Source organism: Camellia sinensis, chromosome 14 (assembly GCF_055761805.1).
Source record: "Camellia sinensis isolate YWXY chromosome 14, ASM5576180v1, whole genome shotgun sequence".
Classification (NCBI taxonomy): Eukaryota; Viridiplantae; Streptophyta; class Magnoliopsida; order Ericales; family Theaceae; genus Camellia; species Camellia sinensis.
The window spans coordinates 103,326,213-103,344,272 of record NC_138974.1 but is presented as its reverse complement, the minus strand read 5'-3'; the positions used below and the strand labels follow the sequence as shown (position 1 = coordinate 103,344,272).

At 47.0% G+C, this 18,060-nt stretch overlaps 49 non-coding genes and 1 pseudogene across 49 annotated transcripts; all 50 read right to left on the bottom strand.

Moving 5' to 3' along the window:
* Nucleotides 1-47: 47 nt before the first annotated feature.
* On the bottom strand, nt 48-166 carry LOC145810973 (5S ribosomal RNA). Its single transcript, XR_014354524.1, has one exon. It is a non-coding gene; the product is annotated as a 5S ribosomal RNA (ribosomal RNA).
* A 188-nt stretch (nt 167-354) lies between these two features.
* Nucleotides 355-473, bottom strand: LOC145811176 (5S ribosomal RNA). Its single transcript, XR_014354725.1, has one exon. It is a non-coding gene; the product is annotated as a 5S ribosomal RNA (ribosomal RNA).
* Nucleotides 474-661: 188 nt separating this feature from the next.
* On the bottom strand, nt 662-780 carry LOC145810402 (5S ribosomal RNA). Its single transcript, XR_014353971.1, has one exon. It is a non-coding gene; the product is annotated as a 5S ribosomal RNA (ribosomal RNA).
* A 188-nt stretch (nt 781-968) lies between these two features.
* LOC145810978 (5S ribosomal RNA) lies at nt 969-1,087 on the bottom strand. The gene has a single exon (XR_014354529.1). It is a non-coding gene; the product is annotated as a 5S ribosomal RNA (ribosomal RNA).
* A 188-nt stretch (nt 1,088-1,275) lies between these two features.
* On the bottom strand, nt 1,276-1,394 carry LOC145810208 (5S ribosomal RNA). Its single transcript, XR_014353781.1, has one exon. It is a non-coding gene; the product is annotated as a 5S ribosomal RNA (ribosomal RNA).
* A 187-nt stretch (nt 1,395-1,581) lies between these two features.
* Nucleotides 1,582-1,700, bottom strand: LOC145810818 (5S ribosomal RNA). Its single transcript, XR_014354373.1, has one exon. It is a non-coding gene; the product is annotated as a 5S ribosomal RNA (ribosomal RNA).
* A 189-nt stretch (nt 1,701-1,889) lies between these two features.
* Nucleotides 1,890-2,008, bottom strand: LOC145809338 (5S ribosomal RNA). The gene has a single exon (XR_014352866.1). It is a non-coding gene; the product is annotated as a 5S ribosomal RNA (ribosomal RNA).
* A 190-nt stretch (nt 2,009-2,198) lies between these two features.
* LOC145809294 (5S ribosomal RNA) lies at nt 2,199-2,317 on the bottom strand. Its single transcript, XR_014352813.1, has one exon. It is a non-coding gene; the product is annotated as a 5S ribosomal RNA (ribosomal RNA).
* Nucleotides 2,318-2,504: 187 nt separating this feature from the next.
* On the bottom strand, nt 2,505-2,623 carry LOC145810568 (5S ribosomal RNA). The gene has a single exon (XR_014354131.1). It is a non-coding gene; the product is annotated as a 5S ribosomal RNA (ribosomal RNA).
* Nucleotides 2,624-2,811: 188 nt separating this feature from the next.
* On the bottom strand, nt 2,812-2,930 carry LOC145811769 (5S ribosomal RNA). The gene has a single exon (XR_014355302.1). It is a non-coding gene; the product is annotated as a 5S ribosomal RNA (ribosomal RNA).
* Nucleotides 2,931-3,118: 188 nt separating this feature from the next.
* On the bottom strand, nt 3,119-3,237 carry LOC145812079 (5S ribosomal RNA). Its single transcript, XR_014355604.1, has one exon. It is a non-coding gene; the product is annotated as a 5S ribosomal RNA (ribosomal RNA).
* A 187-nt stretch (nt 3,238-3,424) lies between these two features.
* On the bottom strand, nt 3,425-3,543 carry LOC145810873 (5S ribosomal RNA). Its single transcript, XR_014354427.1, has one exon. It is a non-coding gene; the product is annotated as a 5S ribosomal RNA (ribosomal RNA).
* A 186-nt stretch (nt 3,544-3,729) lies between these two features.
* Nucleotides 3,730-3,848, bottom strand: LOC145809736 (5S ribosomal RNA). Its single transcript, XR_014353298.1, has one exon. It is a non-coding gene; the product is annotated as a 5S ribosomal RNA (ribosomal RNA).
* A 188-nt stretch (nt 3,849-4,036) lies between these two features.
* LOC145809926 (5S ribosomal RNA) lies at nt 4,037-4,155 on the bottom strand. The gene has a single exon (XR_014353493.1). It is a non-coding gene; the product is annotated as a 5S ribosomal RNA (ribosomal RNA).
* Nucleotides 4,156-4,343: 188 nt separating this feature from the next.
* LOC145811026 (5S ribosomal RNA) lies at nt 4,344-4,462 on the bottom strand. Its single transcript, XR_014354576.1, has one exon. It is a non-coding gene; the product is annotated as a 5S ribosomal RNA (ribosomal RNA).
* Nucleotides 4,463-4,651: 189 nt separating this feature from the next.
* On the bottom strand, nt 4,652-4,770 carry LOC145810078 (5S ribosomal RNA). Its single transcript, XR_014353644.1, has one exon. It is a non-coding gene; the product is annotated as a 5S ribosomal RNA (ribosomal RNA).
* A 2,997-nt stretch (nt 4,771-7,767) lies between these two features.
* On the bottom strand, nt 7,768-7,886 carry LOC145812153 (5S ribosomal RNA). Its single transcript, XR_014355677.1, has one exon. It is a non-coding gene; the product is annotated as a 5S ribosomal RNA (ribosomal RNA).
* Nucleotides 7,887-8,073: 187 nt separating this feature from the next.
* Nucleotides 8,074-8,192, bottom strand: LOC145810121 (5S ribosomal RNA). The gene has a single exon (XR_014353687.1). It is a non-coding gene; the product is annotated as a 5S ribosomal RNA (ribosomal RNA).
* A 187-nt stretch (nt 8,193-8,379) lies between these two features.
* LOC145810998 (5S ribosomal RNA) lies at nt 8,380-8,498 on the bottom strand. Its single transcript, XR_014354548.1, has one exon. It is a non-coding gene; the product is annotated as a 5S ribosomal RNA (ribosomal RNA).
* Nucleotides 8,499-8,683: 185 nt separating this feature from the next.
* LOC145810950 (5S ribosomal RNA) lies at nt 8,684-8,802 on the bottom strand. The gene has a single exon (XR_014354501.1). It is a non-coding gene; the product is annotated as a 5S ribosomal RNA (ribosomal RNA).
* Nucleotides 8,803-8,989: 187 nt separating this feature from the next.
* LOC145812371 (5S ribosomal RNA) lies at nt 8,990-9,108 on the bottom strand (annotated as a pseudogene).
* Nucleotides 9,109-9,296: 188 nt separating this feature from the next.
* LOC145810986 (5S ribosomal RNA) lies at nt 9,297-9,415 on the bottom strand. The gene has a single exon (XR_014354537.1). It is a non-coding gene; the product is annotated as a 5S ribosomal RNA (ribosomal RNA).
* A 189-nt stretch (nt 9,416-9,604) lies between these two features.
* On the bottom strand, nt 9,605-9,723 carry LOC145812049 (5S ribosomal RNA). The gene has a single exon (XR_014355575.1). It is a non-coding gene; the product is annotated as a 5S ribosomal RNA (ribosomal RNA).
* Nucleotides 9,724-9,909: 186 nt separating this feature from the next.
* Nucleotides 9,910-10,028, bottom strand: LOC145809959 (5S ribosomal RNA). Its single transcript, XR_014353526.1, has one exon. It is a non-coding gene; the product is annotated as a 5S ribosomal RNA (ribosomal RNA).
* A 188-nt stretch (nt 10,029-10,216) lies between these two features.
* On the bottom strand, nt 10,217-10,335 carry LOC145809176 (5S ribosomal RNA). The gene has a single exon (XR_014352672.1). It is a non-coding gene; the product is annotated as a 5S ribosomal RNA (ribosomal RNA).
* A 188-nt stretch (nt 10,336-10,523) lies between these two features.
* LOC145810366 (5S ribosomal RNA) lies at nt 10,524-10,642 on the bottom strand. The gene has a single exon (XR_014353937.1). It is a non-coding gene; the product is annotated as a 5S ribosomal RNA (ribosomal RNA).
* Nucleotides 10,643-10,830: 188 nt separating this feature from the next.
* Nucleotides 10,831-10,949, bottom strand: LOC145811171 (5S ribosomal RNA). The gene has a single exon (XR_014354720.1). It is a non-coding gene; the product is annotated as a 5S ribosomal RNA (ribosomal RNA).
* Nucleotides 10,950-11,137: 188 nt separating this feature from the next.
* Nucleotides 11,138-11,256, bottom strand: LOC145811411 (5S ribosomal RNA). The gene has a single exon (XR_014354953.1). It is a non-coding gene; the product is annotated as a 5S ribosomal RNA (ribosomal RNA).
* Nucleotides 11,257-11,444: 188 nt separating this feature from the next.
* LOC145812302 (5S ribosomal RNA) lies at nt 11,445-11,563 on the bottom strand. The gene has a single exon (XR_014355839.1). It is a non-coding gene; the product is annotated as a 5S ribosomal RNA (ribosomal RNA).
* Nucleotides 11,564-11,752: 189 nt separating this feature from the next.
* On the bottom strand, nt 11,753-11,871 carry LOC145810511 (5S ribosomal RNA). Its single transcript, XR_014354075.1, has one exon. It is a non-coding gene; the product is annotated as a 5S ribosomal RNA (ribosomal RNA).
* A 188-nt stretch (nt 11,872-12,059) lies between these two features.
* Nucleotides 12,060-12,178, bottom strand: LOC145811200 (5S ribosomal RNA). Its single transcript, XR_014354747.1, has one exon. It is a non-coding gene; the product is annotated as a 5S ribosomal RNA (ribosomal RNA).
* A 188-nt stretch (nt 12,179-12,366) lies between these two features.
* On the bottom strand, nt 12,367-12,485 carry LOC145809031 (5S ribosomal RNA). Its single transcript, XR_014352525.1, has one exon. It is a non-coding gene; the product is annotated as a 5S ribosomal RNA (ribosomal RNA).
* Nucleotides 12,486-12,674: 189 nt separating this feature from the next.
* On the bottom strand, nt 12,675-12,793 carry LOC145810635 (5S ribosomal RNA). Its single transcript, XR_014354196.1, has one exon. It is a non-coding gene; the product is annotated as a 5S ribosomal RNA (ribosomal RNA).
* Nucleotides 12,794-12,982: 189 nt separating this feature from the next.
* Nucleotides 12,983-13,101, bottom strand: LOC145811202 (5S ribosomal RNA). The gene has a single exon (XR_014354749.1). It is a non-coding gene; the product is annotated as a 5S ribosomal RNA (ribosomal RNA).
* A 189-nt stretch (nt 13,102-13,290) lies between these two features.
* Nucleotides 13,291-13,409, bottom strand: LOC145811973 (5S ribosomal RNA). Its single transcript, XR_014355501.1, has one exon. It is a non-coding gene; the product is annotated as a 5S ribosomal RNA (ribosomal RNA).
* A 188-nt stretch (nt 13,410-13,597) lies between these two features.
* On the bottom strand, nt 13,598-13,716 carry LOC145810971 (5S ribosomal RNA). The gene has a single exon (XR_014354522.1). It is a non-coding gene; the product is annotated as a 5S ribosomal RNA (ribosomal RNA).
* A 187-nt stretch (nt 13,717-13,903) lies between these two features.
* Nucleotides 13,904-14,022, bottom strand: LOC145811684 (5S ribosomal RNA). Its single transcript, XR_014355220.1, has one exon. It is a non-coding gene; the product is annotated as a 5S ribosomal RNA (ribosomal RNA).
* Nucleotides 14,023-14,211: 189 nt separating this feature from the next.
* LOC145809747 (5S ribosomal RNA) lies at nt 14,212-14,330 on the bottom strand. Its single transcript, XR_014353309.1, has one exon. It is a non-coding gene; the product is annotated as a 5S ribosomal RNA (ribosomal RNA).
* A 187-nt stretch (nt 14,331-14,517) lies between these two features.
* Nucleotides 14,518-14,636, bottom strand: LOC145810427 (5S ribosomal RNA). The gene has a single exon (XR_014353995.1). It is a non-coding gene; the product is annotated as a 5S ribosomal RNA (ribosomal RNA).
* A 188-nt stretch (nt 14,637-14,824) lies between these two features.
* Nucleotides 14,825-14,943, bottom strand: LOC145811028 (5S ribosomal RNA). The gene has a single exon (XR_014354578.1). It is a non-coding gene; the product is annotated as a 5S ribosomal RNA (ribosomal RNA).
* Nucleotides 14,944-15,131: 188 nt separating this feature from the next.
* On the bottom strand, nt 15,132-15,250 carry LOC145811709 (5S ribosomal RNA). The gene has a single exon (XR_014355243.1). It is a non-coding gene; the product is annotated as a 5S ribosomal RNA (ribosomal RNA).
* Nucleotides 15,251-15,438: 188 nt separating this feature from the next.
* LOC145811812 (5S ribosomal RNA) lies at nt 15,439-15,556 on the bottom strand. The gene has a single exon (XR_014355344.1). It is a non-coding gene; the product is annotated as a 5S ribosomal RNA (ribosomal RNA).
* A 188-nt stretch (nt 15,557-15,744) lies between these two features.
* Nucleotides 15,745-15,863, bottom strand: LOC145809472 (5S ribosomal RNA). Its single transcript, XR_014353027.1, has one exon. It is a non-coding gene; the product is annotated as a 5S ribosomal RNA (ribosomal RNA).
* A 188-nt stretch (nt 15,864-16,051) lies between these two features.
* Nucleotides 16,052-16,169, bottom strand: LOC145812208 (5S ribosomal RNA). Its single transcript, XR_014355733.1, has one exon. It is a non-coding gene; the product is annotated as a 5S ribosomal RNA (ribosomal RNA).
* A 188-nt stretch (nt 16,170-16,357) lies between these two features.
* On the bottom strand, nt 16,358-16,476 carry LOC145810735 (5S ribosomal RNA). The gene has a single exon (XR_014354291.1). It is a non-coding gene; the product is annotated as a 5S ribosomal RNA (ribosomal RNA).
* Nucleotides 16,477-16,663: 187 nt separating this feature from the next.
* LOC145811472 (5S ribosomal RNA) lies at nt 16,664-16,782 on the bottom strand. The gene has a single exon (XR_014355012.1). It is a non-coding gene; the product is annotated as a 5S ribosomal RNA (ribosomal RNA).
* Nucleotides 16,783-16,970: 188 nt separating this feature from the next.
* LOC145811123 (5S ribosomal RNA) lies at nt 16,971-17,089 on the bottom strand. Its single transcript, XR_014354674.1, has one exon. It is a non-coding gene; the product is annotated as a 5S ribosomal RNA (ribosomal RNA).
* A 188-nt stretch (nt 17,090-17,277) lies between these two features.
* LOC145811966 (5S ribosomal RNA) lies at nt 17,278-17,395 on the bottom strand. The gene has a single exon (XR_014355494.1). It is a non-coding gene; the product is annotated as a 5S ribosomal RNA (ribosomal RNA).
* A 187-nt stretch (nt 17,396-17,582) lies between these two features.
* Nucleotides 17,583-17,701, bottom strand: LOC145811802 (5S ribosomal RNA). Its single transcript, XR_014355334.1, has one exon. It is a non-coding gene; the product is annotated as a 5S ribosomal RNA (ribosomal RNA).
* Nucleotides 17,702-17,887: 186 nt separating this feature from the next.
* Nucleotides 17,888-18,006, bottom strand: LOC145811836 (5S ribosomal RNA). The gene has a single exon (XR_014355367.1). It is a non-coding gene; the product is annotated as a 5S ribosomal RNA (ribosomal RNA).
* Nucleotides 18,007-18,060: the final 54 nt, after the last annotated feature.

The window sequence follows — 18,060 nt, the reverse complement described above, 5'->3', positions numbered from 1 at the left end:
GGACAGGCTGTCCGGGGAAAAAAAAAAGGGGAGGGGGGGTGGAAAAAGGGGTGCAACACGAGGACTTCCCAGGGGGTAAACCAACTTAGTACTACTCTCGCCCAAGCACGCTTAACTGCGGAGTTCTGATGGGATCCGGTGCATTAGTGCTGGTAAGGTCGCACCCGAAGATTAACCGCGACTTTATTGTTTTAGGCCGTACACGGGGAAAAAAATGAAATTGAATGGAACAGGATAATCTGGAAATGGTTTAAAAGGGAGAAGTTTGTCGAAAAGCAGGCGAAGGCGATTGAATGGGCTAAAAATTGGACAGGCTGTCCGGGGAAAAAAAAAAGGGGAGGGGGGGTGGAAAAAGGGGTGCAACACGAGGACTTCCCAGGAGGTCACCCATCCTAGTACTACTGTCGCCCAAGCACGCTTAACTGCGGAGTTCTGATGGGATCCGGTGCATTAGTGCTGGTATGATCGTACCCGAAGATTAACCGCGACTTTATTGTTTTAAACAGTAGACGGGGAAAAAAATGAAATTGAATGGAACAGGATAATCTTGAAATGGTTTAAAAGGGAGATGTTTGTCGAAAAGGAGGCGAAGGCGATTGAATGGGCTAAAAATCGGACAGGCTGTCCGGGAAAAAAAAAAAGGGGAGGGGGGGTGGAAAAAGGGGTGCAACACGAGGACTTCCCAGGGGGTCACCCATCCTAGTACTACTGTCGCCCAAGCACGCTTAACTGCGGAGTTCTGATGGGATCCGGTGCATTAGTGCTGGTATGATCGCACCCGAAGATTAACCGCGACTTTATTGTTTTATGCAGTAGACGGGGGAAAAAAATGAAATTGAATGGAACTGGATAATCTGGAAATGGTTTAAAAGGGAGAAGTTTGTCGAAAAGGAGGCGAAGGCGATTGAATGGTGTAAAAATCGGACAGGCTGTCCGGGGAAAAAAAAAAGGGGAGGGGGGTGGAAAAAGGGGTGCAACACGAGGACTTCCCAATGGGTCACCCATCCTAGTACTACTCTCGCCCAAGCACGCTTAACTGCGGAGTTCTGTTGGGATCCGGTGCATTAGTGCTGGTATGATCGCATCCGAAGATTAACCGCGACTTTATTGTTTTAAGCAGTAGACGAGGGAAAAAATGAAATTGAATGGAACAGGATAATCTGGAAATGGTTTAAAAGGGAGAAGTTTGTCGAAAAGGAGGCGAAGGCGATTGAATGGGCTAAAAATCGGAAATGCTGTCCGGCGAAAAAAAAAAAGGGAGGGGGGGTTAAGAAAAGGGTGCAACACGAGGACTTCCTAGGGGGTCACCCATCCTAGTACTACTCTCGCCCAAGCACGCTTAACTGCGGAGTTCTGATGGGATCCGGTGCATTAGTGCTGGTATGATCGCATCCGAAGATTAACCGCGACTTTATTGTTTTAAGCAGTAGACGGGGAAAAAAATGAAATTGAATGGAACAGGATAATCTGGAAATGGTTTAAAAGGGAGAAGTTTGTCGAAAAGGAGGCGAAGGCGATTGAATGGGCTAAAAATCGGACAGGCTGTCCGGGGAAAAAAAAAAGGGAGGGGGGGTGGAAAAAGGGGTGCAACACGAGGACTTCCCAGGGGGTCACCCATCCTAGTACTACTCTCGCCCAACCACGCTTAACTGCGGAGTTCTGATGGGATCCGGTGCATTAGTGCTGGTATGATCGCAACCGAAGATTAACCGCGACTTTATTGTTCTAAGCAGTAGACGGGGGAAAAAATGAAATTGAATGGAACAGGATAATCTGGAAATGGTTTAAATGGGAGAAGTTTGTCGAAAATGAGTCGAAGGCGATTGAATGGGCGAAAAATCGGACAGGCTGTCCGGGGAAAAAAAAAAGTGGAGGGGGGGGTGGAAAAAGGGGTGCAACACGAGGACTTCCCAGGGGGTCACCCATCCTAGTACTACTCTCGCCCAAGCACGCTTAACTGCGGAGGTCTGATGGGATCCGGTGCATTAGTGCTGGTATGATCGCACCCGAAGATGAACCGCGACTTTATTGTTTTAAGCAGTAGACGGGGGAAAAAATGAAATTGAATGGAACGGGATAATCTGGAAATGGTTTAAAAGGGAGAAGTTAGTCGAAAAGCAGGCGAAAGCGATTGAATGGGCTAAAAATCGGACTGGCTGTCCCGGGAAAAAAAGAAAAGGGAGAGGGGGGTGGAAATAGGGGTGCAACACGAGGACTTCCCAGGTGGTCACCCATCCTAGTACTACTCTCGCCCAAGCACGCTTAACTGCGGAGTTCTGATGGGATCCGGTGCATTAGTGCTAGTATGATCGCACCCGAAGATTAACCGCGACTTTATTGTTCTAAGCAGTAGACGGGGGAAAAAATGAAATTGAATGGAACAGGATAATCTGCAAATGGTTTAAATGGGAGAAGTTTGTCGAAAAGGAGGCGCAGGCGATTGAATGGGCTAAAAATCGGACAGGCTGTCCGAGGAAAAAAAAAAGGGGAGGGGGGTGGAAAAAGGGGTGCAACACGAGGACTTCCCAGGGGGTCATCCATCCTAGTACTACTCTCGCCCAAGCACGCTTAACTGCGGAGTTCTGATGGGATCCGGTGCATTAGGGCTGGTATGATCGCACCCAAAGATTAACCGCGACTTTATTGTTTTAAGCAGTAGACGGGGGAAAAAATGAAATTGAATGGAACAGGATAATCTGGAAATGGTTTAAAAGGGAGAAGTTTTTCGAAAAGGAGGCGAAGGCGATTGAATGGGCTAAAAATCGGACAGGCTGTCCGGGGAAAAAAAAAAGGGGGAGGGGGGTGGAAAAAGGGGTGCAACACGAGGACTTCCCAGGGGGTCACCCATCCTAGTACTACTCTCGCCCAAACGCGCTTTACTGCGGAGTTCTGATGGGATCCGTTGCATTAGTGCTGGTATGATCGCACCTGAAGATTAACCGCGACTTTATTGTTATAAGCAGTAGACGGGGGAAAAAATGAAATTGAATGGAACAGGATAATCTGGAAATGGTTTAAAAGGGAGAAGATTGTCGAAAAGGAGGCGAAGGCGATTGCATGGGCTAAAAATCGCACAGGCTGTCCGGGGAAAAAAAAAAAAGGGGAGGGGGTGGAAAAAGGGGTGCAACACGAGGACTTCCTAGGGGGTCACCCATCCTAGTACTACTCTCGAACAAGCACGCTTAACTGCGGAGTTCTGATGGGATACGGTGCATTAGTACTGGTATGATCGCACCCGAAGATTAACCGCGACTTTATTGTTTTAAGCAGTAGACGGGGGAAAAAATGAAATTGAATGGAACAGGATAATCTGGAAATGGTTTAAAAGGGAGAAGTTTGTCGGAAAGGAGGCGAAGGCGATTGAATGGGCTAAAAATCGGACAGGCTGTCCGGGGAAAAAAAGAATGGGAGGGGGGTGGAAAAAGGGGTGCAACACGAGGACTTCCAAAGGGGTCACCCATCCTAGTACTACTCTCGCCCAAGCACGCTTAACTACGGAGTTCTGTTGGGATCCGGTGATTTAGTGCTGGTATGATCGCACCCGAAGATTAACCGCGACTTTATTGTTTTAAGCAGTAGACGGGGGAAAAAATGAAATTGAATGGAACAGGATAATCTGGAAATGGTTTAAAAGGGAGAAGTTTTTCGAAAAGGAGGCGAAGGCGATTGAATGGGCTAAAAATCGGACAGGCTGTTAGGGGAAAAAAAAAAAGGGAGGGGGTGGAAAAAGGGGTGCAACACGGGGACTTCCCAGGGGGTCACCCATCCTAGTACTACTCTCGCCCAAGCACGCTTAACTGCGGAGTTCTGATGGAATCCGGTGCATTAGTGCTGGTATGATCGCACCCGAAGATGAACCGCGACTTTATTGTTTTAAGCAGTAGACGGGGGAAAAAATGAAATTGAATGGAATAGGATAATCTGGAAATGGTTTAAAAGGGAGAAGTTTGTCGAAAAGCAGGCGAAAGCGATTGAATGGGCTAAAAATCGGACAGGCTGTCCGGGGAAAAAAAAGAAGGGGAGGGGGGTGGAAAAATGGGTGCAACACGAGGACTTCCCAGGGGGTCACCCATCCTAGTACTACTCTCGCCCAAGCACGCTTAACTGCGGAGTTCTGATGGGATCCGATGCATTAGTGCTGGTATGATCGCACCCGAAGATTAACCGCGACTTTATTGTTCTAAGCAGTAGACGGGGGAAAAAATGAAATTGAATGGAACAGGATAATCTGGAAATGGTTTAAATGGGAGAAGTTTGTCGAAAAGGAGGCGAAGGCGATTGAATGGGCTAAAAATCGGACAGGCTGTCTGGGGAAAAAAAAAAGGGGAGGGGGGGTGGAAAAAGGGGTGCAACACGAGGACTTCCCAGGGGGTCACCCATCCTAGTACTACTCTCGCCCAAGCACGCTTCACTGCGGAGTTCTGGTGGGATCCGGTGCATTAGGGCTGGTATGATCGCACCCGAAGATTAACCGCGACTTTATTGTTTTAAGAAGTAGACGGGAGAAAAAATAAAATTGAATGGAACAGGATAATCTGGAAATGGTTTAAAAGGGAGAAGTTTGTCGAAAAGGAAGCGAAGGCGATTGAATGTGCTAAAAATCGGACAGGCTGTCCGGGGAAAAAAAAAAGGGGGAGGGGGGGTGGAAAAAGGGGTGCAACACGAGGACTTCCCAGGGGGTCACCCATTCTAGTACTACTCTCGCCCAAGCACGCTTAACTGCGGAATTCTGATGGGATCCGGTGCATTAGTGCTGGTATGATCGCACCCGAAGATTAACCGCGACTTTATTGTTTTAAGCAGTAGACGGGGGAAAAAGTGAAATTGAATGGAACAGGATAATCTGGAAATGGTTTAAAAGGGAGAAGTTTGTCGAAAAGGAGGCGAAGACGATTGAATGGGCTAAAAATCGGACAGGCTGTCCGGAGAAAAAAAAAAAGGGGAGGGGGGGTGGAAAAAGGGGTGCAACACGAGGACTTCCCAGGGGGTCACCCATCCTAGTACTACTGTCACGACCCGAACCCGCCCCCGTGGGTTAAGGACGTAACCGGCCAGTAATCATGAGATTACCTACGGCCTCAAACTGTTGTAAACGTATTTTAACAGAGTTAATGGGGGCCAAACGGAAGCAAAATTAAAAACTTTGTCCATAGAGCCGTGCTTATATGCACATCAAACGACCATACTCAGATACGTTAATAACTCACATCAAAAGTACGGTTTCACAAAATTCATTACAGACAGGATCGTCCAAAACGAGTCAACCTATAACTGACTATGTACAGACATGCACTAGGTCCTTGCCAACAAGACAAAACATAGGTACATTGTGAAAGGGCAAGGATGGTCTCATGCGCGAGGCACAAGGCTGACTCTCCCAAAACTCCTGTTGTTTCTAGCAGACTTCACTGGGGCTGGGTTTGGACTTCCCTTGGCTCACCTACGAATACATGAATGAGCGTGAGCGATAGCCCAGTGAATAATATCAAATATAACAGTTACATAACAGTATGTAGAACAACATGCTCCAAACGGCCTTGGGCCCAATTCATACTTCTGTTTAACAACCAAATATATATATAACTATATGAAATGCAAGTCAAGTAACTGTAGTTCCAAACATTCTGGCCTTTGGCCCATCCGGGTTTCCATTCATGTCAAAACGGCCTTTGGCCCATTCATTCATGTCAAAACGGCCTTTGGCCCACTCATTCATGTCAAAACGGCCTTTGGCCCACTCATTCATGTCAAAACGGCCTTTGGCCCATTCATTCATGTCAAAACGGCCTTTGGCCCGCTCATTCATGTCAAAACGGCCTTTGGCCCATTCATTCATGTCAAAACGGCCTTTGGCCCACTCATTCATGTCAAAACGGCCTTTGGCCCACTCATTCATGTCAAAACGGCCTTTGGCCCATTCATTCATTTATTCTTGTCAGACTTTTGTCCACAATCCCAATTAACAACTCATAATATTTATAGGGGAGTAACAATTGGACATTGACAAGTTTTCAAATATTGATATTACTCACAGTGATCGGCTTGTGGATGCGCCCTGGAGCTTGACCCTACACATTTCATGAATACAAAAGGGTCACTAACAGTTCAATCCGTTCTTTAATTCACATATTCCTCTTTAGGCTTTGTTCTTATCTCATTAACTCATTTACAATGCTTAACATATGCCTAAGAGTGCTTACAAGTGAAAGAGAACGGAAAACGAATCACAGAATGCATGAACAAAATTCCAGGAAACAGGGTCCCCGCTCGAGCGTAAACTTCTCCGCTCGAGCGGACCCTTAAGGCCTGCAGAAGTACTGGTTGCACGAAAGATGCGCTCGAGCGTGGAATAGAGCGCTCGAGCTGAAGGCCTGTCTACGAAAATCCACGCTCGAGCGTGGAGTGTCCCGCTCGAGCGTACATCCAACTCTGCAAAAATGCTGGGAGCACGATTTTCCCGCTCGAGCGGCCATTACCCCGCTCGAGCGGACCTCAAAAATCTGGGTTTCCCAGATCGTGTTCTTGAGCTCCAAATCGGTTTTCCATCTACATTTCTTGCATGCAATGGTTCAAATTACACATTTACACATGCTAACATGCTACTAATGCAAGATTACAACATTAGGAAAGCTCAATTTCATGAATTATCTACATGCATGTCCCAAAATATCTCAAACCCATCATCAACATGCTCAAATTCAAACATTCAAGACTTATACTCCCATGATTTGTACATGCATGTGGGAGATGCTCATCATTCTCAACTTAGATGGTACAAAAGGTGATCAAAACATGAGTTTCAACCAAAACTCTACATGAATCATGTGTTTCAAGCTCAAACATGCAAACTCAAAGTAATTTCTTACATGCATGAGCTCTAAGACTTCAATCTCAACAAAAATCAACTCATTACATGTTCTTGATCACAAACAACCCTTGAACTTACAAATTACAAGTAAGAGTCCATGAATTCACTTACCTAGGAGCTTCAACACTCAAGCTCTAGCCAAATCTTGAGCTAGATCTTCAAATTCCCAAGTCTTGACCCCAAATTACACAAATCTCTCCCTTTTTCTCTCCATGGCCGGCCTCTCTCTCACTCTCAATTGTCTAACTCAGATTTTGAGTTTTTAAGAGAGCTAAAGGAGAGTGCAATACAAATATATACAACAAGCCCCACTAACAAATATTTTAATATAAAATAATGGGGTACTTAATTTATCAATTTAATCAGTTTAAATTGACCAGAATCAAATTTCAATTAAATTTCAACGTAGGCTCTAAAAAAATTATGCCAACCACAATGGCGTAATCAATTTCGGGTTCCGTGGCCGATAAGGCCCTCAATTAAATTTCCAAAGCAGACAACTCAAACAGATATTCCTACGATGAACAGATAAATTTCAAACCACATATTTTCACATAGTGGAACACAAAATCATCTCAAAATACATAATCACATCATGTTAAGGACCAATTAACATACTACGGAACAGGGGTGTCACAACTACTCTCGCCCAAACACGCTTAACTGCGGAGTTCTGATGGGATCCGTTGCATTAGTGCTGGTATGATCGCACCTGAAGATTAACCGCGACTTTATTGTTTTAAGCAGTAGACGGGGGAAAAATGAAATTGAATGGAACAGGATAATCTGGAAATGGTTTAAAAGGGAGAAGTTTGTCGAAAAGGAGACGAAGGCGATTGAATGGGCTAAAAATCGGACAGGCTGTCCGAGGAAAAAAAAAAGGGGAGGGGGTGGAAAAAGGGGTGCAACACGAGGACTTCCCAGGGGGTCACCCATCCGAGTACTACTCTCGAACAAGCACGCTTAACTGCGGAGTTCTGATGGGATACAGTGCATTAGTACTGGTATGATCGCACCCGAAGATTAACCGCGACTTTATTGTTTTAAGCAGTAGACGGGGGAAAAAATGAAATTGAATGGAACAAGATAATCTGGAAATGGTTTAAAAGAGAGAAGTTCGTCGAAAAGGAGGCGAAGGCGATTGAATGGGCTAAAAATCGGACAGGCTGTCCGGGGAAAAAAAAAAGGGGAGGGGGGTGGAAAAAGGGGTGCAACACGAGGACATCCCAGGGGGTCACCCATCCTAGTACTACTCTCGCCCAAGCACGCTTAACTGCGGAGTTCTGATGGGATCCGGTGCATTAGTGCTGGTATGATCGCACCCGAAGATTAACCGCGACTTTATTGTTCTAAGTAGTAGACGGGGGAAAAAATGAAATTGAATGGAACAGGATAATCTGGAAATGGTTTAAATGGGAGAAGTTTGTCGAAAAGGAGGCGAAGGCGATTGAATGGGCTAAAAATCGGACAGGCTGTCCGGGGAAAAAAAAAAGGGGAGGGGGGTGGAAAAAGGGGTGCAACACGAGGACTTCCCAAGGGGTCACCCATCCTAGTACTACTCTCGCCCAAGCACGCTTAACTACGGAGTTCTGTTGGGATCCGGTGCATTAGTGCTGCTATGATCGCACCCGAAGATTAACCGCGACTTTATTGTTTTAAGCAGTAGACGGGGGAAAAAATGAAATTGAATGGAACAGGATAATCTGGAAATGGTTTAAAAGGGAGAAGTTTTTCGAAAAGGAGGCGAAGGCGATTGAATGGGCTAAAAATCGGACAGGCTGTCCGGGGAAAAAAAAAGGGAGGGGGGTGGAAAAAGGAGTGCAACACGAGGACTTCCCAGGGGGTCACCCATCCTAGCACTACTCTCGCCCAAGCACGCTTAACTGCGGAGTTCTGATGGGATCCGGTGCATTAGGGCTGGTATGATCGCACCCGAAGATTAACCGCGACTTTATTGTTTTAAGCAGTAGACGGGGGAAAAAATGAAATTGAATGGAACAGGATAATCTGGAAATGGTTTAAAAGGGAGAAGTTTGTCGAAAAGGAGGCGAAGGCGATTGAATGGGCTAAAAATCGGGCAGGCTGTCCGGGGAAAAAAAAAAGGGCAGGGGGGTGGAAAAAGGGGTGCAACACGAGGACTTCCCAGGGGGCCACCCATTCCAGTCCTACTCTCGCCCAAGCACGGAAAACTGCGGAATTCTGATGGGATCCGGTGCATTAGTGCTGGTATGATCGTACCCGAAGATTAACCGCGACTTTATTGTTTTAAGCAGTAGACGGGGGAAAAAATAAAATTGAATGGAACAGGATAATCTGGAAATGGTTTAAAAGGGAGAAGCTGGTCGAAAAGGAGGTGAAGACGAATGAATGGGCTAAAAATCGGACAGGTTTTCCGGAGAAAAAAAAAAGGGGGAGGGGGGTGAAAAAAGGGGTGCAACACGAGGACTTCCCAGGGGGTCACCCATCCTAGTACTACTCTCGCCCAAACACGCTTAACTGCGGAGTTCTGATGGGATCCGTTGCATTAGTGCTGGTATGATCGCACCTGAAGATTAACCGCGACTTTATTGTTTTAAGCAGTAGACGGGGGAAAAAATGAAATTGAATGGAACAGGATAATCTGGAAATGGTTTAAAAGGGAGAAGTTTGTCGCAAAGGAGGCGAAGGCGATTGTATGGGCTAAAAATCGGACAGGCTGTCCGGGGAAAAAAAAAAAAGGGGAGGGGGGTGGAAAAAGAGGTGCAACACGAGGACTTCCCAGGGGGTCACCCATCCTAGTACTACTCTCGAACAAGCACGCTTAACTGCGGAGTTCTGATGGGATACGGTGCATTAGTACTGGTATGATCGCACCCGAAGATTAACCGCGACTTTATTGTTTTAAGCTGTAGACGGGGGAAAAAATGAAATTGAATGGAATAGGATAATCTGGAAATGGTTTAAAAGGGAGAAGTTTGTCGAAAAGGAGGCGAAGGCGATTGAATGGGCTAAAAATCGGACAGGCTGTCCGGGGAAAAAAAAATGGGAGGGGGGTGGAAAAAGGGGTGCAACACGAGGACTTCCCAAGGGGTCACCCATCCTAGTACTACTCTCGCCCAAGCACGCTTAACTACGGAGTTCTGTTGGGATCCGGTGCATTAGTGCTGGTATGATCGCACCCGAAGATTAACCGCGACTTTATTGTTTTAAGCAGTAGACGGGGGAAAAAATGAAATTGAATGGAACAGGATAATCTGGAAATGGTTTAAAAGGGAGAAGTTTTTCGAAAAGGAGGCGAAGGCGATTGAATGGGCTAAAAATCGGACAGGCTGTCCGGGGAAAAAAAAAATGGGAGGGGGGGTGGAAAAAGGGGTGCAATACGAGGACTTCCCAGGGGGTCACCCATCCTAGTACTACTCTCGCCCAAGCACGCTTAACTGCGGAGTTCTGATGGGATCCGGTGCATTAGTGCTGGTATGATCGCACCCGAAGATGAACCGCGACTTTATTGTTTTAAGCAGTAGACGGGGGAAAAAATGAAATTGAATGGAACAGGATAATCTGGAAATGGTTTAAAAGGGAGAAGTTTGTCGAAAAGAAGGCGAAGGCGATTGAATGGGCTAAAAATCGGACAGGCTGTCCGGGGAAAAAAAAAAGGGGAGGGGGGGTGGAAAAAGGGGTGCAACACGAGGACTTCCCAGGGGGTCACCCATCCTAGTACTACTCTCGCCCAAGCACGCTTCACTGCGGAGTTCTGATGGGATCCGGTGCATTAGGGCTGGTATGATCGCACCCGAAGATTAACCGCGACTTTATTGTTTTAAGTAGTAGACGGGGGAAAAAATAAAATTGAATGGAACAGGATAATCTGGAAATGGTTTAAATGGGAGAAGTTTGTCGAAAAGGAGGCGAAGGCGATTGAATGGGCTAAAAATCGGACAGGCTGTCCGGGGTAAAAAAAAAGGGGGAGGGGGGTGGAAAAAGGGGTGCAACCCGAGGACTTCCCAGGGGGCCACCCATTCTAGTACTACTCTCGCCCAAGCACGCTTAACTACGGAATTCTGATGGGATCCGGTGCATTAGTGCTGGTATGATCGCACCCGAAGATTAACCGCGACTTTATTGTTTTAAGCAGTAGACGGGGGAAAAAATGAAATTGAATGGAACAGGATAATCTGGAAATGGTTTAAAAGGGAGAAGTTTGTCGAAAAGGAGGCGAAGACTATTGAATGGGCTAAAAATCGGACAGGCTGTCCGGAGAAAAAAAAAAAGGGGAGGGGGGTGGAAAAAGGGTTGCAACACGAGGACTTCCCAGGGGGTCACCCATCCTAGTACTACTCTCGCCCAAACACGCTTAACTGCGGAGTTCTGATGGGATCCGTTGCATTAGTGCTGGTATGATCGCACCTGAAGATTAACCGCGACTTCATTGTTTTAAGCAGTAGACGGGGGAAAAAATGAAATTGAATGGAACAGGATAATCTGGAAATGGTTTAAAAGGGAGAAGTTTGTGGAAAAGGAGGCGAAGGCGATTGAATGGGCGAAAAATCGGACAGGCTGTCCGAGGAAAAAAAAAAAGGGGAGGTGGGTGGAAAAAGGGGTGCAACACGAGGACTTACCAGGGGGTCACCCATCCGGGTACTACTCTCGAACAAGCACGCTTAGCTGCGGAGTTCTGATGGGATACGGTGCATTAGTACTGGTATGATCGCACCCGAAGATTAACCGCGACTTTATTGTTTTAAGCAGTAGACGGGGGAAAAAATGAAATTGAATGGAACAAGATAATCTGGAAATGGTTTAAAAGGGAGAAGTTTGTCGAAAAGGAGGCGAAGGCGATTGAAAGGGCTAAAAATCGGACAGGCTGTCCGGGGAAAAAAAAAAAGGGGAGGGGGGGTGGAAAAAAGGGTGCAACACGAGGACTTCCCAAGGGGTCACCCATCCTAGTACTACTCTCGCCCAAGCACGCTTAACTACGGAGTTCAGTTGGGATCCGGTGCATTAGTGCTGGTATGATCACACCCGAAGATTAACCGCGACTTTATTGTTTTAAGCAGTAGATGGGGGAAAAAATGAGATTGAATGGAACAGGATAATCTGGAAATGGTTTAAAAGGGAGAAGTTTGTCGAAAAGGAGGCGAAGGCGATTGAATGGGCTAAAAATCGGACAGGCTGTCCGGGGAAAAAAAAAAGGGGAGGGGGGGTGGAAAAAGGGGTGTAACATGAGGACTTCCCAGTGGGTCACCCATCCTAGTACTACTCTCGCCCAAGCACGCTTAACTGCGGAGTTCTGATGGGATCCGGTGCATTAGTGCTGGTATGATCGCACCCGAAGATTAACCGCGACTTTATTGTTTTAAGCAGTAGACGGGGGAAAAAATGAAATAGAACGGAACAGGATAATCTGGAAATGGTTTAAAAGGGAGAAGTTTGTCGAAAAGGAGGCGATGGCGATTGAATGGGCTAAAAATCGGACAGGCTGTCCGGGGAAAAAAAAAAGGGGAGGGGGGGTGGAAAAAGGGGTGCAACACGAGGACTTCCCAGGGGGTCACCCATCCTGGTACTACTCTCGCCCAAGCACGCTTAACTGCGGAGTTCTGATGGGATCCGGTGCATTAGTGCTGGTATGATCGCACCCCAAGATTAACCGCGACTTTATTGTTTTAAGGAGTAGACGGGGGAAAAAATGAAATTGAATGGAACAGGATAATCTGGAAATGGTTTAAAAGGGAGAAGTTTGTTGAAAAGGAGGCGAAGGCGATTGAATGGGCTAAAAATCGGACAGGCTGTCCGGGGAAAAAAAAAAAGGGGGAGGGGGGTGGAAAAAGTGGTGCAACACGAGGACTTCCCAGGGGGTCACCCATCCTAGTACTACTCTCGCCCAAGCACGCTTCACTGCGGAGTTCTGATGGGATCCAGTGCATTAGTGCTGGTATGATCGCACCCGAAGATTAACTGCGACTTTATTGTTTTAAGCAGTAGACAGGGGAAAAAATGAAATTGAATGGAACAGGATAATCTGGAAATGGTTTAAAAGGGAGAAGTTTGTCGAAAAGGAGGCGAAGGCGATTGAATGGGCTAAAAATCGGACAGGCTGTCCGGGGAAAAAAAAAACGGGGAGGGGGGGTGGTAAAAGGGGTCCAACACGAGGACTTCCCAGGGGGTCACCCATCCTAGTACTACCCTCGCCCAAGCACGCTTAACTGCGGAATTCTGATGGGATCCGGTGCATTAGTGCGGGTATGATCGCACCCGAAGATTAACCGCGACTTTATTGTTTTAAGCAGTAGACGGGGGAAAAAATGAAATTGAATGGAACGGGATAATCTGGAAATGGTTTAAAAGGGAGAAGTTTTTCGAAAAGGAGGCGAAGACGATTGAATGCGCTAAAAATCGGACAGGCTGTCCGGAGAAAAAAAAAAAAGGGGAGGGGGGTAGAAAAAGGGGTGCAACACGAGGACTTCCCAGGGGGTCACCCATCCTAGTGCTACTCTCGCCTAAGCACCCTTAGCTGCGGAGTTCTGATGGGATACGGTGCATTAGTGCTGGTATGATCGCACCCGAAGATTAACCGCGACTTTATTGTTTTAAGCAGTAGACGGGGGAAAAAATGAAATTGAATGGAACAGGATAATCTGGAAATGGTTTAAAAGGGAGAAGTTTGTCGAAAAGGAGGCGAAGGCGATTGAATGGGCTAAAAATCGAACAGGCTGTCCGGGGAAAAAAAAAAAGGGGAGGGGGGTGGAAAAAGGGGTGCAACACGAGGACTTCCCAGGGCGTCACCCATCCTAGTACTACTCTCGCCCAAGCACGCTTAACAACGGAGTTCAGATGGGATCCGGTGCATTAGTGCTGGTATGATCGCACCCGAATATTAACCGCGACTTTATTGTTTTAAGCAGTAGACGGGGGAAAAAATGAAATTGAATGGAACAGGATAATCTGGAAATGGTTTAAAAGGGAGAAGTTTGTCGAAAAGGAGGCGAAGGCGATTGAATGGGCTAAAAATCGGACAGGCTGTCCGAGGAAAAAAGAAGGGGAGGGGGGGTGGAAAAAGGGGTGCAACACGAGGACTTCCCAGGGGGTCACCCATCCTAGTACTACTATCGCCCAAGCACGCCTAACTGCGGAGTTCTGATGGGATCCGGTGCATTGGTGCTGGTATGATCGCATCCGAAGATTAACCGCGACTTTATTGTTTTAAGCAGTAGACGGGGGAAAAAATGAAATTGAATGGAACAGGATAATCTGGAAATGGTTTAAAAGGGAGAAGTTTGTCGAAAAGGAGGCGAAGGCGATTGAATGGGCTAAAAATCGGACAGGCTGTCCGGGGAAAAAAAATAGGGGAGGGGGGGGTGGAAAAAGGGGTGCAACACGAGGACTTCCCAAGGGGTCACCCATCCTAGTACTACTCTCGCCCAAGCACGCTTAACTGCGGAGTTCTGATGGGATCTGGTGCATTAGTGCTGGTATGATCGCACCCGAAGATTAACCGCGACTTTATTGTTTTAAGCAGTAGACGGGGGAAAAAATGAAATTGAATGGAATAGGATAATCTGGAAATGGTTTAAAAGGGAGAAGTTTGTCGAAAAGGAGGCGAAGGCGATTGAATGGGCTAAAAATCGGACAGGCTGTCTGGGGAAAAAAAAAATGGGAAGGGGGTGGAAAAAGGGGTGCAACAGGAGGACTTCCCAGGGGGTCACCCATCCTAGTACTACTCTCGCCCAAGCACGCTTAACTGCGGAGTTCTGATGGGATCCGGTGCATTAGTGCTGGTATGATCGCACCCGAAGATTAACCGCGACTTTATTGTTTTAAGCAGTAGACAGGGGAAAAAATGAAATTGAATGGAATAGGATAATCTGGAAATGGTTTAAAAGGGAGAAGTTTGTTGAAAAGGAGGAGAAGGCGATTGAATGGGCTAAAAATCGGACAGGCTGTCCGGGGAAAAAAAAAAGGGGGACGGGGGTGGAAAAAGGGGTGCAACACGAGGACTTCCCAGGGGGTCACCAACCCTAGTACTACTCTTGCCCAAGCACGCTTAACTGCGGAGTTCTGATGGGATCCGGTGCATTAGTGCTGGTATGATCGCACCCGAAGATTAACCGCGACTTTATTGTTTTAAGCAGTAGACGGGGGAAAAAATGAAATTGAATGGAACAGGATAATCTGGAAATGGTTTAAAAGGGAGAAGTTTGTCGAAAAGGAGGCGAAGGCGATTGAATGGGCTAAAAATCTGACAGGCTGTCCGGGGAAAAAAAAACGGGGAGGGGGGGTGGAAAAAGTGGTGCAACACGAGGACTTCCCAGGGGGTCACCCATCCTAGTACTACTCTCGCCCAAGCACGCTTAACTGCGGCGTTCTGACGGGATTCGGTGCATTAGTGCTGGTATGATCGCACCCGAAGATTAACCGGGACTTTATTGTTTTAAGCAGTAGACGGGGGAAAAATGAAATTGAATGGAACAGGATAATCTGGAAATGGTTTAAAAGGGAGAAGTTTGTCGAAAAGGAAGCGAAGGCGATTGAATGGGCTAAAAATCGGACAGGATGTCCGGGGAAAAAAAAAAAGGGGAGGGGGGGTGGAAAAAGGGGTGCAACACGAGGACTTCCCAGGGTTCACCCATCCTACTACTACTCTCGCCCAAGCACGCTTAACTACGGAGTTCTGATGGGATCCGGTGCACTAGTGCTGGTATGATCGCACCCGAAGCTTAACCGCGACTTTATTGTATTAAGCAGTAGACGGGGGAAAAAATGAAATTGAATGGAACAGGACAATCTGGAAATGGTTTAAAAGGGAGAAGTTTGTCGAAAAGGAAGCGAAGGCGATTGAATGGGCTAAAAATCGGACAGGCTGTCCGGCGAAAAAAAAAAAGGGAGGGGGGGTTAAAAAAAGGGTGCAACACGAGGACTTCCTAGGGGGTCACCCATCCTAGTACTACTCTCGCCCAAGCACGCTTAACTGCGGAGTTCTGATGGGATCCGGTGCATTAGTGCTGGTATGATCGCACCCGAAGATTAACCGCGACTTTATTGTTTTAAGCAGTAGACGGGGGAAGAAATGAAATTGAATGGAACAGGATAATCTGGAAATGGTTTAAAAGGGAGAAGTTTGTCGAAAAGGAAGCGAAGGCGATTGAATGGGCTAAAAATCGAACAGGCTGTCCGGGGAAAAAAAAAAGGGGAGGGGGGGTCGAAAAAGGGGAGCAACACGAGGACTTCCCAGGGTTCACCCATCCTAGTACTACTGTCGCCCAAGCACGCTTAACTACGGAGTTCTGATGGGATCCGGTGCACTAGTGCTGGTATGATTGCACCCGAAGATTAACCACGGCTTTATTGTTTTAAGCAGAAGACGGGGGAAAAAATGAAATTGAATGGAACAAGATAATCTGGAAATGGTTTAAATGGGAGAAGTTTGTCGAAAAGGAGGCGAAGGCGATTGAATGGGCTGAAAATCGGACAGGCTGTCCGGGGAAAAACAAAAGGGGAGGGGTGGGAGAAAAAGGGGTGCAACACGAAGACTTCCCAGGGGGTCACCCATCTTAGTACTACTCTCGCCCAAGCACGCTTAACTGCGGAGTTCTGATGGGATCCGGTGCATTACTGCTGGTATGATCGCACCCGAAGATTAATTGCGACTTTATTGTTTTAAGCAGTAGACGGGGGAAAAATGAAATTGAATGGAACAGGATAATCTGGAAATGGTTTAAAAGGGAGAAGTTTGTCGAAAAGGAGGCGAAGACGATGGAATGGGCTAAAAATCGGACAGGCTGTCCGGAGAAAAAAAAAAGGGGAGGGGGGGTGGAAAAAGGGGTGCAACACGAGGACTTCCCAGGGAGTCACCCATCCTAGTACTACTCTCGACCAAGCACGCTTAACTGCGGAGCTCTGAGGGGATCCGGTGCATTAGTGCTGGTATGATCGCACCCGAAGATTAACCGCGACTTTATTGTTCTAAGTAGTAGACGGGGGAAAAAATGAAATTGAATGGAACAGGATAATCTGGAAATGGTTTAAAAGGGAGAAGTTTGTCGAAAAGGAGGCGAAGGCGATTGAATGGGCTAGAAATCGGACAAGCTGTCCGGGGAAAAAAAAAAGGGGAGGGGGGCTGGAAAAAGGGGTGCAACACGAGGATTTCCCAAGGGGTCACCCATCCTAGTACTACTCTCGCCCAAGCATGCTTAACTGCGAAGTTCTGATGGGATACGGTGCATTAGTGCTGGTATGATCGCACCCGAAGATTAACCGCGACTTTATTGTTTTAAGCAGTAGACGGGGGAAAAAATGAAATTGAATGGAACAGGATAATCTGGAAATGGTTTAAAAGGGAGAAGTTTGTCGAAAAGTAGGCGAAGGCGATTGAATGGGCTAATAATCGGACAGGCTGTTCGGGAAAAAAAAAAAAGGGGAGACGGGTTGAAAAAGGGGTGCAACACGAGGACTTCCCAGGCGGTCACCCATCCTAGTACTACTCTCGCCCAAGCACGTTAACTGCGGAGTTCTGATGGGATACGGTGCAATAGTGCTAGTATGATCGCACCCGATGATTAACCGCCACTTTATTGTTTTAAGCAGTAGACGGGGGAAAAATGAAATTGAATGGAACAGGATAATCTGGAAATGGTTTAAAAGGGAGAAGCTTGTCGAAAAGTAGGCGAAGGCGATTGAATGGGCTAAAAATCGGACAGGCTGTCCGGGGAAAAAAAAAAGGGGAGGGGGGGAGGGAAATGGGGTGCAACCCGAGGACTTCCCAGGGGGTCACCCATCCTTGTACTACTCTCGCCCAAGCACGCTTAACTGCAGAGTTCTGATGGGATACGGTGCATTAGTGCTGGTATGATCGCACCCGAAGATTAGCCGCGACTTTATTCTTTTAAGCAGTAGACGGGGAAAAAATGAAATTGAATAGAACAGGATAGTCTGGAAATGGTTTAAAAGGGAGAAGTTTGTCGAAAAGGAGGCGAAGACGATTGAATGGTCTAAAAATCGGACAGGCTGTCCGGAGAAAAAAAAAAGGGGAGGGGGGTGGAAAAAGGGGTGCAACACGAGGACTTCCCAGGGGGTCACCCATCCTAGTACTACTCTCGCCCAAGCACGCTTAACTGCGGCATTCTGATGGGATCCGGTGGATTAGTGCTGATATGATCGCACCTGAAGATTAACCGCGACTTTATTGTTCTAAGCAGTAGACGGGGGAAAAAATGAAA